This window comes from Moschus berezovskii, chromosome 10, assembly GCF_049115385.1.
Source record: "Moschus berezovskii isolate FMDL1 chromosome 10, NW_MosBer_1.0, whole genome shotgun sequence".
In the NCBI taxonomy this organism is placed as follows: Eukaryota; Metazoa; Chordata; class Mammalia; order Artiodactyla; family Moschidae; genus Moschus; species Moschus berezovskii.
In genome coordinates, this window is record NC_142469.1 from 94,928,828 (window position 1) to 94,944,715 (window position 15,888).

General features: G+C 41.5%; 1 protein-coding gene across 2 annotated transcripts in view; it reads left to right on the forward strand.

Moving 5' to 3' along the window:
• Positions 1 to 15,888, forward strand: part of PLEKHG1 (pleckstrin homology and RhoGEF domain containing G1) — a 255,150-nt gene that overhangs the window by 132,722 nt on the left and 106,540 nt on the right. The window lies entirely within an intron of this gene.

Consider the following 15,888-nt stretch of genomic DNA (forward strand, 5'->3'; position numbering starts at 1 on the left):
CTGACCAGGGATTGAATTCATACTCCCTACATTGAAAGGTGAAGTCTTAACCACTGGACCGCCAGAGAGGTCCCAACCAAAAAGAACTGGTTTCTCTTAGTGGACTGGCAGAATGATTCTGGGAAAGGGTGTTTTTAAATGACGGGGCTTTCTGGTCTTCCTCTAGTTGGGCCACTAGACTGGCCTGCACTTGGCTTGCTGGCTGGTGTGTGTCCTGCTGGCTGCAGGTGTGTCCTGTGGGTGCTGCTCTTCTACCCCTGGATCTCCACTCCTGGCAAGGACACTGTGAATGGCTCCCGAGCTGCCCGTAACCAGACTTGCAAGGGAATTAATAAGAGCTGCATCCCAGTGAGAGTGTTTTTTCACCTTGCTGTCGAGTCACGAAGTTGTGTCCAGCTCTGCAGTCCCGTGGACTGCAGCACACAAGGCTTCCCTGTCCTTCACCATCTCCCGGAGTTTGCTCCAACTCCCCCGTTGAGTTGGTGATGCCATCCAACCATCTCATCCTCTGTCGCCCCCTTCTCCTCCTGCCCTCAATCTTTCCCAGCATCAGGGTCTTTTCCAATGAGTTGGCTCTTTGCATCAGGTGGCCAAAGTATTAAAACTTTAGCTTCAGCACCAGTCCTCCCAATGAATATTCAAGTTGATTTCCTTTAGGATTGACTGGTTTTTATCTCCTTGCTGTCCAAGGGATTCTCAATAGTCTTCTCCAGCACCACAGTTCTAGTATACTAGGATACTAGTATTTGTGCCTTTTACTTGTCTTGGGATTAATTTTGTTGCATGGACAAAAGTCTAGTGGCAAGACAATAGGGCAAGGACTTCCCTGGTGGTCCAGTGGTTAAAAATCCGTCTTCCAGTGTAAGGGACTAGGATTTGATCCCTGGTCAGGAAACTAAGATCCCACATGCTATATGGCATGGCCAAAAAGAAGAAGAAGCCAAGAGCCTCTGCATATACCATCCCATCCCATCCCTGAATGTAGATCTCTGTGTCTTCCATATGAATATCAAATCTACAGCATAGGAAGCTTCCCTGCTCTCTAAATTAATAATCCAGGATAGGACAGAGATGATTAGAAAATAAACATAAGACCACATGACTCTCTCAGTGTAATAAACAGTCATTTAACAGATGGAAAGAGCAGTGGACTGGAGTGGTTGTGGAAGGTTAGATGAGGCTCATAAGATTTCAACTGACTCTTAATTAGGCAGAAAAAGAGAACTTGGACACAGGTAGGGTGGACATCATTTTGGAGGGCAACAGAGGTCACCGTGGAGGACAGAGGGTTAAGAGAGTCTGAACAGCCCAGCCCGTCCTCTCAAACTGCTTTTTTAGCGTCAGTGATTTCCATCAAACTGGTAAATTTTGGGGGGAGGCGGATTATTCCAAGTTGTCTTCTGAACTAACTGATAAATGTCCATCAGAATGGCTCACTGAAGTAACCCTGTATATGTTCAGCTTTATTTGAGAGGAAACGGGCATTAAAACAAATTATCCTATTATGTTGTTAGTTTAAAATTACTTAATAGGTATGATAGAAATAGCTATATTAAAGATGATCGGCTAATGTTATTTTTCATAACCACAAATGAATGCTTTAAATGGAACTTCTATTTAAAGGATTCTGATGCTCTCAAGTAGTTTAGTTTTAGGTATCTATACATGGGCATAATCCAAACCTTGAGTTTTAGCTCCACGGTGCAGTGGTATCAGTTTTCAAGTACATTTTTGTACTTCTGAAGACCTTCATCTAAAGAACTCGATATCTTTCTCAAATATGAACTTTTGAATCTTGATATAAAAATAGATCTAGCATTTTGAGGAAGACAGGTAGCCTTAGGGAAGTGGAAACCCAAAATAATTAGAAGTTCTTTCCTACTGAAGTGTGTGAGTTAGATCATTCTGTCTCTTCACTACTTAGTATTTATGAATATAAAATCACAGAACTAAACTGTTGGTCTAAGAAATGCCTGTAAGTTTACGTTTTACCTATTTGTCTTCAGATAGATTTTTCCGTACTGTTTTTAAAATACTCAAGCTTAAATGTATTCTTGTGCAACCTTGCTTACTTGACACTGTCTCGTTAAGGGAAACCAAGGATTCAAACTTCTGTCATCGGTGTGTTAGTCTCTGCCCCACCCCCACCCCCAAACGTGGCTTTAAAACTTATGGGAGACATGTGTCCACTTCCTTTGAAACAGACTTAAAAGTCGGGAGGAGCACTTGAAAATAGCCGAGCTCCGAGATCTTGCTGCTTTTGCGGAGTTTAATGAGAACGGTGGCTGGAGCCAGGAAGGTAGAGCCTGAGCAGCTGTAGGCGAGTGTGGGTTGTATTTGATGTTCACAAAAGAATGTCAGCGGCAGGGTGTTGCTCAGCAAAGCGTGCATTTTCAAGTTACCCACAGTCGTGTCTATTGTCCTGTTTCTCAGTTGAATGATGTCATGTTTCATTTAAGGCTCTTAGTGATGCTGAAGTCTGTGGTCTGCACACCAGGGGGAAAGAGGCAGGGAGAAAGTTGCCAATCAGGTTTTTGTAAAGCCTTTGTGTGTTGGGTTTTGAGAGATAAAAGCTGACTCATGCAATATTTCTGCAGAAGGAGCTGCACGGACTAGTAAAGGCTTCTGGTTCTACCTGACTGAGCTCCCAGAGAGGTCAGTGCGTCAGCTGAAGGCAGATGTGGCTCCGCCTGGGCAGAGCCCAGGTAGGTGCAAACGTGGATGTGTCTGGGGAACCGATGCTCGACACCCTTGGTCCTTCCTGCTGGAGCAGCCGAGCCCAGCCGCCTCGGTGAGAAACTGTCATGGGGATTTTCTCCACCACACTGTGCAGGGCCAGCCGCTCGCTTGAATATATTACAAGTGTTCTGTTATTATTGCTATGGACTGAAAAGAGTTCTCCAATAATAGAATTAATCTGGAAGGTGATGTTTTTTTTCCTGCCTCTGAACTGCAGTTTGCCTTCAAAGATTTTTGTCTTGTTTTGGTTTGAATTTGATTTCCCCTTAAAGTTAGGTTGAAATAATCTAGAGAGCTTGATGTTGGTGACTCTGGGGAGAAAAGTAAAACCTAAGTGTTCGTGCAGTGACTGCTGAGTATTTTCATGTGCTTTCTTCATGAGGTTCACGCAGGTTAAGCTGGGGAACAAAATAAATGTTTGCAAACTTTATACTTAGCAACTGTAGTGATGGAATCTAGTCTGAGTCTAATGGTCACCAAAGTTGACCGAGTAAATGCAGTTTCCATGTTGAGTGCTTATTGGTCAGAAATTCTTTTGTTAGGAGGAATAATTGGAGAAAAAAAGGCATGGATTGCAGTCAATGCTGTTGCACAGTGGAGTCTGACTTTTATTTTAATTTAGTGATACTAATATATTTGAGAGAAGATGTATATATTTGGCATTCCTTTTCATTGATCATATGAACATAGAAATTAATTCTTTTAACTGAAAATATTTAAATATTTGTTACACACTGATGTTGTGATTTTTGGTTTCTTTAAAAAACTTTTGCAGATTATAAAATTGGTACACATTGAGGAAGGGTGGTATTGAGAGGTAAATATCAAAGGAAAAACCATCCATTCTCCTACTTTGTAAAACCAAGGTCAGTATTGTATTCTGCATCTTTTGAATCATTTTTCTAATGTGGATAATAAATAAGTGGCATTTTTAATTCAAATTTAGGGTCACACTGTACTTATGTTTTATAAACCACCCAGTTTACTCAACTGTCTATTAGGACCATTTTCTGCCCTTAAGGATTTGAAAGGGCATGACATTCAATAGTTTTATATTGTACTTTCTAGATGGATTTATTCACTCAGATCTCTATTGTTAGACGCTTTGAATTCTCTTCCTCCTCTTTTTTTCTCTGAGAAAATGTTTAGTGTACTTTATGGATGGTTTATTTTCTCAGAGTGCTATTGTTAGTTCCTTGGGTTTCTCCTTCTCCTTCCTCCTCCTTTTCCTTTAAGAAATGTTATTTAACCTAATCCTGCCTCTCAAGTGAGCAGAGATGTTTGGGGAACTGAGCATGCTCAGTGCAGAGGGAACCTGTGCATACAGCTATCATTGTTGCAGTGCTGCCTTGAGACTGGTATTTCCACAAAAACAAAAAAGAAGCCAGAGCATAGATTGTGATTTAGTCTAAGTGAAAAAAAAACAGAAGTTTTTTAGCCTTTAGCAAAGTCAGTGATATATAGATTTCATCATTGAAGACCTGGCATTAGTAGAATGCAGAAGAAAATTTCTCTTTTGTGGTTAGTGCTTGTCCTGTGATGCCAGCAAGGAATGGACCGTACAGATGTGGCATCCATGTGACTTGGTGTTTATTTCAGGGTTGGGACTGCATCCCTGCAGTTGGATGGGACCTGGGGAATTCAGCTGGTCCAGCTGCCTCACTTACAAGTGAGAGACTCAAAGGCTGCAATACAGTGACTTCTCTGGTGGTCCAGTGGTTATGATTCCATGCTTCCACTGCAGGGGTGAGGGTTCAATCCCTGGTCAGGGAACTAAGATTCCAATGCCAAGCAGTACAGCCAAAAAAAAAAAAAAAATTGCAATACAAACCTCCATGGTACAGAGCCAGGGCACGAATGCAGATCCTCTATAGGAGTGATGCCTATAACTTGATTTCTGGCTGGTCCACTGTGCTCTTTCTGTACACACAACTGGGCATATATTCATTCATTCACACATACACACACACACACACACCCCCACACACACTATTGACACGTTGGTATTGTGCACTTTATACAAGTAGCTTATATTTAGTGCATCATGTCCTGGTCTCTGAGCTCTTTTTCTGCCTATTCTGTGAATCTATGTATGCATGCTGTACTTAGCAACTCAATCATTTGACTCTTTGCAACCCCATGACTGTCGCCTGCCAGGCTCCTCTGTCCATGGGGATTCTCCAGGTAAGACTATTGGAATGGATTGCCATGCCCTCCTCTAGGGGATCTTTCCAACCCAGGGATCAAACCCAGGTCTCCCACATTGCAGGCAGATTCTTTATCAGCTGAGCCACTAGTGACCCTATAACCAAGTATCAGAACTAATGGGCCAGAAATCAGAAACCATAGTCTCTGATTCACAGTTCAACTTTGAGCATGATGTAACCTAACCTATCTTTTTTCTCATCCATAAAATGTTCCAAAAATAATGACACATGTGAATGAACTGTGAGACTTTGTGAGTGGGGTCAAGGGGAGGGAAGTGTGTGTTTTGTTTTTTAAGGATAATTGTCATAGAGAGTTAAAGACCTGGCATATATGGTAAGGCTGATCTGTTATAATAGAGGCTGTTCGGGTTATCTCTTGCTGCATTACAAATCACTCCAGAGCCTAGTGGTTTGGAGCAACAACAATCATTCCTAATCTTTCAAGGTTTCTGTGAGTCAGGAGTTCAGGAGAGGCTCTGCCAGGTGATTCTGGCTCAGGGTCTCATGATGTTGCAGCCAGATATGACAGGGCTGGGGTCATCTCTAAGGCTGTTCTTTCATACCATCTGGTGCCTGGGCCAGAAACACCCAGTCTGTCGGGGCCAGATCAGCCAGGGTCCCTTCAGCTTCTCTCTGCATATCCATGTGATCTCATTCCATGACTTCTCCAGCACGTCAGCTTCAGGATAAACAGACTTTTTTATATGGTGGCTCAAGGCACATCCAGACACACTTATTGCAAGGACCTTTTGTCTTCATGCTCTGCCATATTCTAGGGCTTTGGGGTCATGTTCATGGCTTGGGCAAGGTCCCCTGCCACATCTGGGTCCCAGTGGAAAGGGGAAGGATGTGGAGGAATGATGTCTGATGCTGGAGAAATGGACCACCAGAGGGGCACGTATCTTTTCCATTGGTGAGAACTTGACCACGTGGCCACATCTAATGGCAGGGAGTCTGGAAAGTGTGCTCAGCAGAAACTTTGTTCACTAAGGAATAAGGGGAGTGGGTTTTTGTGGACAATTGCCAGCCCCCCTGAAACGGACAACAACACTTTAACCCTGCTTTAACCCTGATCCGTCATCACCTTCACCTCCCACACTAATTGATCTTCCAAAACAGATAATAAAAATAAAAATGATAATAAAAATGAAAAAAAAGCCTTAAGGTCCCCTAGGTCCTCTTTTTTTTAACCTTATGTTTTCTATTGAGGTAAGGCAAAATGGTTGTCAGAGCAGGACTTACAAATAGCTGAGAAAAGAAGAGAAGCAAAAAGCAAAGGAGAAAAGGAAAGATATAAGCATCTGAACGCAGAGTTCCAAAGAATAGCAAGGAGAGATAAGAAAGCCTTCCTCAGTGACCAATGCAAAGAAATAGGGGACAACAATAGAATGGGAAAGACTAGTGATCTCATCAAGAAAATTAGAGATACCAAGGGAACATTTCATGCAAAGATGGGCACAATAAAGGACAGAAATGGTGTGGACCTAACAGAAGCAGAAGATATTAAGAAGAGGTGGCAAGAATACACAGAAGAACTGTACAAAAAAGATCTTCATGACCCAGATAATCACTATGGTGTGATCACTCACCTAGAGCCAGACATCCTGGAATGTGAAGTCAAGTGAGCCTTAGAAAGCATCACTACGAACAAAGCTAGTGGAGGTGATGGAATTCCACTTGAGCTATTTCAAATCCTGAAAGATGATGCTGTGAAAGTGCTGCACTCAATATGCCAGTAAATGTGGAAAACTCAACAGTGGCCACAGGACAGGAAAAGGTAGTTTTCATTCCAACCTCAAAGAAAGGCAATGCCAAAGAATGTTCAAACTGCCAAACAATTGCATTCATCTCACATGCTGGGAGAGTCATGCTCAAAATTCTTCAATCTAGGCTTCAACAGTACATGAACCGTGAACTTCTAAATATTCAGGCTGGATTTAGAAAAGGCAGAGGAAGCAGAGATCAAATTGCCAACGTCCGATGGATCATTGAAAAAGCAAGAGAGTTCCAGAAAGACATCTACTTCTGCTTTATTGACTACACCAAAGCCTTTGACTGTGTGGATCACAACAAACTGTGGAAAATTCTTCAAGACCACCTGACCTTCCTCCTGAGAAATCTGTATGCAGGTCAAGAAGCAACAGTTAGAGCTGGACATGAAAAAACAGACTGGTTCCAAATCAGGAAAGGAGTATGTCGAGGCTGTATATTGTTACCCTGCTTATTTAACTTACATGCAGAGTACATCATGCGAAATGCCAGGCTGGGAATCAAGATTGCTGGGAGAAATATCAATAACCTCAGATATGCAGATGACACCACCCTTAAGGCAGAAAATGAAGAAGAACTAAAGAGTCTCTTGATGACAGTGAAAGAAGAGAGTGGAAAAGCTGGCTTAAAACTCAACATTCAGGAAACTAAGATCATGGCATCCAGTCCCATCACTTCATGGCAAATAGATGGGGAAACAGTGGAAACAGTGACAGACTTTATTTTGGGGGGCTCCAAAATCACTGCAGATGGTGACTTCTGCCAAGAAATTAAAAGATGCTTGCTCCTTGGAAGAAAAGCTATGACCAACCTAGACAGTATATTAGAAAGCAGACATTACTTTGCCAACAAAGGTCTGTCTAGTCAAAGTGATGGGTTTTTCCAGTAGTCATGTATGGATGTGAGAGTTGGACTACAAAGAAAGCTGAGTGCTGAAAAATTGATGCTTTTGAACTGTGGTGTTGGAGAAGACTCTTGAGAGCCCCTTGGACTGCAATGATATCCAACCAGTCCATCCTAAAGGAAACCAGTCCAGAATATTCATTGGAAGGACTGGTGCTGAAGCTGAAACTCCATTCCTTTGGCCATCTGATGCAAAGAACTGATGCTGGGAAAGATTGAGGGTGGGAGGAGAAGGGGATGACAGAGGATGAGATGGTTGGATGGCATCACTGGCTCGATGCACTTGAGTTTGAGCAAGCTCCGGGAGTTGGTGATGGACAGGGAGGCCTGGTGTGCTGCAATCCATGGGGCCGCAAAGAGTCGGATGATAGCCAGTTAACAAAGTTGTGATAGTTTCAGGTGCACAACAAAGGGACTCAGCCTTACATATACATGTATCCATTCTTCCTCCAACTCCTCTCCCATCCAGGCTGCCATATGACATTGAGAAGAGTTCCCTGTGCTATACTGCAGGTCCTTGTTGGTTATTCATTTTAAATATAGCAGTGTGTACCTGTTCAGCCAAAGCTCCCTAACTATCCTTCCCTCATTCTCCCTTAGGCCCTCATTTAACCAAACTGACATACCTGTGCCCTCAAATGTAGAAATTCTGGAGTCACCACTTAGCTAAGGCAATTTAGCCAATGCATTAGCTGCATTAATTAAGAATGTCTATTACAACTCAATCCTTGCCTAACTGCAGGAGCCACTTTACTTCTCAGTTTTCGCTGACTAACATAGGAATCAATTAGTAAATGATCTGAATATTTAGTACCAGACTTTACAGCTCAAAGAATTTTTTGATCTTCTTTCAACCCCTCACCTCTTGTTTGAACAAGAACATTTTTGCAAAGCAACCCTTCCTATCCTTGACTTTCTTATCCAAACTTTGCTTTACTGACTCTTCAGCAGTAATAAGATCTTTTTTAATTATTTATTTTAGAAAACTTTTAAACTTACAGAAAATTTGCTAAGCTAGTTTGGAGTTTCTATACACCCTTCATCCAGCTTCCCCCAGTCCTCACATCTTGTACTACCAAGAGTACATTGGTCAAAACTGAGAAATTAACATAGTAAGAAGATTTTTTTTTTTTACCTCTTTATTACCAGACAGCTGCAAATAAGAATGAAAACCATGTTTCCTGGATTGAACACTCGGAGCAGCAAAGAACAGGTTTAATTGTAGTCCTGGATCTGCTATTATTAATAATACAGAATCATGTTATTTTAGAAAACAAGAGGTAGAAATTCACATTGAGATCCAGTGGCTTTTATCTACCGAGCCCTCCACTGTTATCTCAGAGATGGGTAGAGGATTCCTCAAATACTTGGTACTATCTTTGAAACATATAAATGAGTACTTTTTATAACTTTGACTCTTAAAAATTTGTATGTTTTTTGAATCATGAAATCAGTTTACAACTTTAGGCTCTACTAAAGATTCACTGTGTATTAAATGAATTTCTCTGGTTGATAGAATATCTTCTTGCTTCTATCTTATTCCCTCTGTTTCCTCCTCTTCACAGACAGTATAATAGAGAACATAATTTTATTCACTGATTGAGCACTACACATTCTCTTGATGTCCATGACTGTCCTGCCAAGGAACTCTAATTAAGTATTTAAAGTCTAGAATAGCCATGAGCAGAATTTGAAAACCCTGATCACCCCTCCTCCCTTGCTGTGCATATAGCCCTCCCTTGTCTTGTAAAGCTCTCCTGGGGGCTGGTGACAGGGAGTGGTCGGTTATCACCCCATAGGATCCCCCTATAGCTGTAAACATTGTCAGAGAAGCCTGGACTTTTCCTGCCAGTGAAAGTTCTGCTTCCCCCTTAAATCAGCCACAGAGGCAAGTTAGAGCCAAGAAGTGCTACTTCTGATTCTGGCAGTGACATTCCAAAGGAGGGCAATTAAAATAATGGAGGTTTGAGGAGCAAACAGAAAAAAGCCAAGGAATTTGAGCTCTTTCTCCTAGAAAAAAATTAGAGACTTGCCATGAAGCAAAACGTGTGAAAGGTATCTGTGTGGGAGCTGGATAGCCGTATTGTTCATTTTATTGAGGATGGCACAAGAAGGAATATTTTTATGTTGATGGCTTTTAGGCTACAGTACTGCTGGTTGTGAGCATCAAGCCCCACCCCCACCCCTGCCCCCTGTGCTACCACCACCATCTCCAGGTTTACCAAGGGTCGGATGAACCAAGACCCTCGAGCTGGGAAAATCACTTATTTCACGTTTTCATGATCAAATATTTCATATTTCATATTTTCATGGTCAAAAGAGCCACTGACATGGGCCATTAGCAACAACTGGCAAGTTCTTCTAAGTTGCTATGTTATTAGCCCTGCGTTTTGAGATTTGGAAAGAGAAACAGGTTTTGAGAAGGAAAGCAAAGCAACAAATTACCCAAGTGTTAACACGGGTGCTAACATCTTTCACTCAAAGCAGAGGATAAGGCTTTCTTGCTCTTCAGTTTTCTCTCTGGGTGTTTCAGTTTATCATGGGAAACCAGCCACCCCAATATCTAGTACACAGCACTTGTCTCCAAATGCTGTTGCTGCTAACTCATAACAATATTATGTATTAATGAACAGAGTAAAAAAAGATAAACTTCAAACTGTATGTACCTTTTCATTCACTATTATTGGGAGAAAGATTGATAAGGAAGTTAAGTTTAAATATTAAATATATATAATATTTAAAATACCGTTAGTTGCTCAGTCATGTCCCACTCTTTGCAACCCATGGACTGTAACCCGCCAGGCTCCTCTGTCCATGGAATTCTCCAGGCAGGAATACTGAGTGGGTTGCCATTCCTTTCTCCAGGCGATCTTCCCTACCCAGGGATGGAACCCCAGTCTCCTGCATTGCAGAAAGATTCTTTACCATCTGAGCCATGAGGGAAACCAATGAGTATCAAATATATAAATATTTAAGAATAATATAATTATCTAAAAGATTTCTTGGGGAAGGAAATGACAGCCCACTCCAGTATTCTTGCGTGGATAATCCCATGGACAGAGGAGCCCAGCAGTCCAGGGGATCAAAAGAGTCGGACACGACTGAGCACACACACTAGAAGATTTCTAGATCAACATTGTCCAGCTGAAATACAGTGGAAGACATTTATATATTTTATAATTTAGCCACATTTAGCCAGTAGCCACATTCTTAAAAGTAAGATGAAACCAGTGAAAAAAGTTTTAAGATCTTTTAACTCACTCTTCAAAAATATGATTCCAACATGTAATTAATATAAAATTATTAATGAAGTATTTTATACTTTTTGTTTCATCCTACATCTTTGAAAGTATATTAGTCACTAAGTCATGTCTGACTCTTTGTGACCCCATGGAATGTTGCCTGCCAGGCTCTTCTGTCCATGGAATTCTCCAGGCAGGAATACTGGAGTGGGTATCATTCCCTTCTCCAGGGGATCTTCCTGACCCAAGGATGGAACCCAGGTCTCCTGCATTGCAGGCAGATTTTTTTTTTTTTTTTTTACACTTGCTTTTGCATTTTTTATTTTTCTTAGTATCTTTTGTAGGGCAGTTTTCTAATTTTGATTCAGTTCAATTACCATTTTATTACTTGCACCTTTATTTTTATTATATTATTAATGATTCTAATTGTTTATTGATTTTATTTTTATATTTATTTAATTATTAAACTTAAGTCCAAGACTTCTGTATCAAAATGAAACTTCTGAGAAAAATAGTTTAGCTGCATTCATTCATCAGAGAAAAAAAATGCTGGAGCAGAGAGGTTAAGGGGCTTTATCCAAGGCCACAAGGTGTTGAAATCTGTCAAATGCCTCTTCTATTTTTAATAGGGTGAGTCACATTAGTTGACTTTCCAATGTTAAATCGACTTTGTTTCACTAGAGTAAATGCCACCTGGCCACGATGCACTGCTGTTCTTTTTATCTGTGGCTGACTGAGTTGCTGAACCTCGAGGAGGGGGTTCTGGGTCTGGTTTCGGCATCAGGGCAGTGCTGGCCCAGAGAAGTCCTCTTCCACACTGTGAATGAGCCGTTGTTGAGTGTCATGTCTTCAGTCCCTGTCTGCTGGAGGTCACCAGTGAACCCAGCCAAGCCTGTCCTCTGTGTCTCTAGCTACAAATTAAATTGCCTTAGTATTAAATTGGCCAAAAAATTCATTCGAGTTTTTCCATAGGCTGCAATGAAAAACCCAAATGAAGTTTTTGCCAGTCCAACAGATACACAGCATTATGCAGTTTATCTATTTCTTCTTGAGTTCAGGTAGTTTGTGTCCCTGCTTCTTTCTTGCTGTGTCTCTTGTTCTTTCCTCTACCCCACGATGGCCTCTGTCTTGACCACATCCATCCTGCCTCACCCAGATTTCAAACTTGAGTCATAGAATTTAAGTGCACCGTTGTTCACAGCATTCCCTCTTTTTCATGTCTGTGGAGGAGACGTGGTCGGGGAGTCCCGAGGGGACGGCTGAGACCTGCCCACAGACAGCACAGCAGAATGGCCCCCATGACCAGGCAGCCCGTGGGCCCACAGAACACTGACCCCACCTCACCCAGCTCCCAAAGCCTCACACGTGAATGGGCCAATCCGGGGTCTCTGAATTCGAGGGAAAGCAGAGGCCATGAGGAGAGACTCGGGGAGAGCAGTTGCCAAGGGCAGTCAGACCCTGGACCTGGTGCCTGCTCAGCTTCAAGTCCCGGGATCTACCCCAGGACACATCAGGTGGCTGCTGCAACAGGAGGGATAAGAGTCAGACCAGCAGAGACGGTTGCTGATTTCTGGATGTGTGTGCACATGTGCTCAGCCATGTCTATGAGACCCATGGACTCTAGCCCACCAGGCTCCTCTGTCCATGGGGATTCTCCAGGCAAAAATACTGGAGTGGGTTGCCATTTCCTTCTCCATGCAGGCAGATTCTTTACTGTCTGGAAGTGAGCGTTATTTCACACTTGTAGCACATCTCAGTTTGTGTGGGCTGCAGTTCAAGCGCTCAGTAGTCACATGTGGCTACTAGTTACTATGTTGAACAATGTACCTCTGGAGATAAATATTAATAATTGATTAATTGTATTAGGAAGAATAAGCCAGACAGGGTGGAAATCTGAACTTATTTTGAAAGAAGTGAGAGCAAGACTAGACAATTTTTATGAAGAACATTATTTCCTTATGTGAGAAAACTATAATTATCTTCTAAGCAATGAATCAACATAAAAATTGTTATCCACCTGCAGTCTCCTATTATATGCCATTAAATGACCTAGTTTTAAAGGTTTCACTTCTGTCATCGGTAAATTTTGGAAGGTATTTAATTTGGGGCAGTAAGTTTGGCTAAATACTAGCACTCCAAATACCTCATATATTCTGTTTTATAAAATGTCTGGTTGGCAGTCTGAATAGGCTGATTCAGTGGCCTAGAGCACGTGGCCTGGTATTGAAACATGTGAAGTCTTCCTTGCTAGGGTCCAATTCATGTTGCCATGTAAGATTCATCCATGAAGTGAACCCTGTTGACTTGAGTTTCTTGTCCCACTTTCTCCTCTCTTTGAAAGTATAAAGGACACTAGCAGCCCCAGTAGCCCAAAGTGGATTCTCAGTCCCAATATTGGCTGGCTAACTTGCAGTGAAAGTAAGTAAAACAAAACAAAACACAAAAAACTCTGTTGTGTTCATTTCTCACCATTCTGATAATGAATATTTCCCAAGAGTTATATAAATATCAAATATGATTTTCTCAAATGAGACTATGACTTAGGACCAAACAGAAGTTGGGGGAGATGGATACTACTCTATCTGAAAATCGGAGCATCAGGCAAGGGAGGATGAGATGACCAGACGGCATCACTGATGCAATGAATATGAACTCGGGCAAACTCCAGGAGATGGTGAGGGGCAGGAAGGCCTGGCGTGCTGCAGTCCATGGGGCTGCAAAGAGTGGTACATGGCTGGGCGACTGAGCAACAACAACATGGTCTCATTGGCCTTTTGGGACCGTAAAGAATCCTCATATACTTCCCAAGTCTGTACCCGTTCCAGAAACAGACATCAACCTTATGGCTATGGTTGTGATAGATGCCAATGTGTGTCTGCTCCTGAACTTAACTACCCAGGACTTTCTTTCTTTGAAAAAAAGTTATTTGTTCGTTTGTTTATGGCTGTTCTGGGTCTTTGTTACTGTGCACAGATTTTCGCTAGTTGCAGAGAACTGGGACTGCTCGCTAGTCACCATGCTTGGGCTTCTCATTGCAATGACTTCTCTTGAGCACAGGCTCTAAGGTGTGTGGACTTCAAGTAGTTGTGGCTCATGGGCTTAGCTGCCCAGTGGCATGTGGGATCTTCCCAGACCAGGGATCAAATCTGTGTCTCCTGCATTGGCAGGTGGATTCTTAAGCACTGACCCACCAGGAAAGCCCTGCCCAGGACTTTGTTAACACCAGGCCCAAACACAAGTAAGCATCCTTTGCTGCAAACACACCTAAATGCCTGGCTGTTTCTTGGATTTTCCAATATTCAAGTTGGACTGGGATTTTTAGCACAAGTATATATTAACTACCATAACCAATCCAAGTTTTATAGGCCATAAAGTTGTTACAGAGAAAGCAGAAAGAATATCGCAAAAACTTTAAAAAATTGTGGGAAATATACCATGTGGTAGTGGTTATACTGGTGATTTACTCATTTCCTACATTTTTGTTACCATTCCTTCTTGTTGATCCAAGTTAGTTAGTTCCTTTATTTTATATTCATAGTTTTACTATTTGCAGTACACTCAACACTAATATTTGCCAGGAATATAAACCACGAAGAGGCAGATAAAACATCTGCCTGCAGTGCAGGAGACCCGGGTTTGATCCCTGGGTTGGGAAGATCCCCTGGAAAAGGAAATGGCAACCCACTCCAGTACTCCTGCCTGGAAAATCCCAAAGGACGTAGGATCCTGGTGGGCTACAGTCCCATGGGGTTGCAAAGAACTGGACATGACTGAGTGACTTCACTTTCACTTTTCTAGACCACCAAGAAAAGTCTGAATGTTCAAGGATATAGACTTGATGGGTTCTTTCATATTCTAGAAATATTGATACCAGTTGTTTGATGATCTTTATTATTGAGGCAAACCAAATTCACATTCCTTTTGAAAAGACTATCATTGATCTATATTCTTGTTATTGTGTTTGTCTTATTACAACCTTCCATACCTGAGTTCAGTCGCCTATTTTTCTAACAAGATCTATAAACATGGATTTGGGTGGATTTTGAAATGAAGCAAATTTCTTTATTAGTCACACCATTGCAAGACATTTTGCTTCTATAAACTTGGGATCACATTACTGGGGGATAAAGTATGGATCCTGCCTTACAAATGAAGAAGATTGGAACTTTGTGTTTTATCAGAATAGCTTCTGAAAGTTTAAATTCCATACAGGGCCTGTTTTGAACCTAAGATTTAAGTGCTACAGGCTTTAAAATTTCTCTTCTTATTCCCTTTTCTGAATACTAACAGCCCCATTTCTTTAGAAACAGTTCTGATGTTTATTATTTAATTGCATGGTCACACTGGTGTGTTATCTAACTGGACACATGGAAAGTAGTAGTTCATCAAATATACTCTGTAACAGTGTAACCCCATGTACACAGCAAATGGAATGCCAACTTTCGGGAAGAGATTTAGAGAAATGTTGTGATTAAGTTTTAAAGAGGATGTGGGTCTCAATATTTTGAGTTTTCTTGTCCAGTACTGGAGAATTATTGTCCACGCAACACTTTCTTTAATGCTGTATATAAGTAAAGTGTAAAATTGTCAGCATCATTAAATAATGGTGTTTCCAGGTTGGTAATGTAAAGTTTTATGGAATTGTAATAGAATATTTAAAATCTAGAACAGTGGTTCTCAAAATACTCTAATAGTTCCATATTAATAAATATTATTAATATTATTAATCTAATAAAACATAGGATGTGGGGGTTTTTTGTTTGTTTTTTAAATACATAAGCATCCCCTTGGTGCTTGTTGAAGCTGTAGATTCCTTGCGCCCTGAGCGCTGGGCCTTGATTTAGTAAATCTGGACTAATGGCTCTATCAGCCAGGTGCTCATGCTTTGAGGCCAGATGCAGTGCTTCTCAAACTTTAAAGCGCTTGCACATGGCATTGGCGTCTTGGTAAAAGGCAGACTGACGTTTAGTAGGTCTAAGGTAGCGCCAAAGGCTTTTAAGTCTGACGCATTTCCAGGCGATGCTTAA